Source organism: Penaeus monodon, chromosome 21, assembly GCF_015228065.2.
Source record: "Penaeus monodon isolate SGIC_2016 chromosome 21, NSTDA_Pmon_1, whole genome shotgun sequence".
Classification (NCBI taxonomy): Eukaryota; Metazoa; Arthropoda; class Malacostraca; order Decapoda; family Penaeidae; genus Penaeus; species Penaeus monodon.
In genome coordinates, this window is record NC_051406.1 from 1069291 (window position 1) to 1070967 (window position 1677).

The 1677-nt window shown below is 45.9% G+C and overlaps 1 long non-coding RNA gene across 1 annotated transcript in view; it reads right to left on the reverse strand.

Moving 5' to 3' along the window:
* Positions 1-699, reverse strand: part of LOC119586095 — a 25369-nt gene extending 24670 nt beyond the window's left edge. Inside the window, exon 1 of the long non-coding RNA XR_005229929.1 lies at positions 285-699. This is a non-coding gene — a long non-coding RNA (uncharacterized LOC119586095). The remainder of the gene's footprint in view (positions 1-284) is intronic.
* Between the last annotated feature and the right edge of the window lie 978 nt (positions 700-1677).

A 1677-nucleotide genomic window follows, 5' to 3' on the forward strand; every position in this document is an offset into this window, starting at 1 on the left:
GAACTAATACCGCCGCACACGGTTCCCCCGAAGCAAGGAAACCTCCAGCCTCCGCCGACCCTCCCCTTCCTGTCCAGGAGAAAATAGCCGTCACACGACGGGCATCCTCTCGCCTATCCTTCCTCTCGCCTACCCAGGACGCCCCCAAACACCTGTCGAGTGACCCCCCCGCCCTGCACACCTGCCCAAGTGACCTGGGATGCCCCGTGGCGCCGGCTGCACCTGCCCGATGACCCGCGATGACCCCGCCGCCCCGCCCACTGTTGCAGCAATGGAGAACCTACCTTATGACCGGCCGCCAAATCCCCGCGGTTCTTTGACTTCCTCGCCTTCTCACCACCTCGCTATTCACTTTAGGACACTCAAAGACTGCTCAATGCCTTCTTTATTGATTGCACTACTCACTGCCAGCATCAAAAGACCAAATTTCTACCACATGTGAGGACAATTTGGCAATTTCTTTCCACCTGTACACGTAGTCCGAGCAAGACCCGACTGGCGGTGGCGGCACGGAGCTCTCCTGGGCGAGTCGAGGCTCAGGAACTAGTTTCATCTACTGCATATCTACCTAAACAGGGACAGATAGGCTGGCTAATTTCATATAGATGAGCTATGTAAGGTTGAAGAGTTTGTAAGAGAGTGAAAGGGCTCAGGTCTTTGGCTTCAAATACAGAGTTTGTGTATAGTGCGAGAAACCCTTGTTGCATGGAACGAGTCTTCCTTGATCGAAGGCCTCGGCAGACTGCCAGGCCGCCACGGTCAGCAGGGGTGGTGCGCGGTCCGAAGTGGAACTCGGTACAAAAGATTTTAAAGTTAGCAGATGTTCACTCTCCTTATTATCCAGAACAATACTGTTTATATAAGCTCTATACTTATTCTTATCCTCAACAACACAAATAACCCAACCAATTATCTCGGAAACTCAAACATACCTCATTATCTAACAACCACTCTAAATACACACAGCCCAGCCGTATCTGCATCAGCATCACATCAAATATTCTAGAGAACACAGCCTCCAGTCAAACCCCTCTAGCTTCAGAACTCAAATTGGAGTACCTTCAGAACAACCATTCATCGGCGACTATCGGGAGGGAAGCGCCAAGAAATCGGTCCTTGGTGGCCTGCGACTGATCTGAAAATCGAAACTCCAGCACGAGATGGAGAAGAGAGGCTGGTCTCGCATGGCCTTGTCACAGGTAAATCACTAACTTTTCTTAGTGGAATCCAGCTCGTTTTGGTTAAAACAATAAGGGGTCTTGGATAATGTATTCATTTATCTATTATCTTCTTTTTTTTTTTGAAATTTATAAATTGGCATTATCTTCGTAGCAAATAAAGCTTGACATTTTTATGAGGGAAACGTTTATTTTTTATATCATATAAGTACATGTATATCATTTATGAAAATTGCTTTAGAGTATTATTACGCGATATATCAAACTCTTCGAAGGAAGCTTTTGTTTGGTCCAACATAGGGAGGCCTGGATGCCTCTCCTTTATCTCTTTCTTCTTTTTTCGGGCGAGGAACATTTATACAAAGATACATTTTGTTCCGAGGTTCAGAGGCGCACGGTTTAACGCTACATAACTGGTTTTATTCATGTAATACATATATTTATGGCATTTAGTCTCTCACTTTACTCTTTATTAAGAGAAATTGTACTAAAAAAGGTT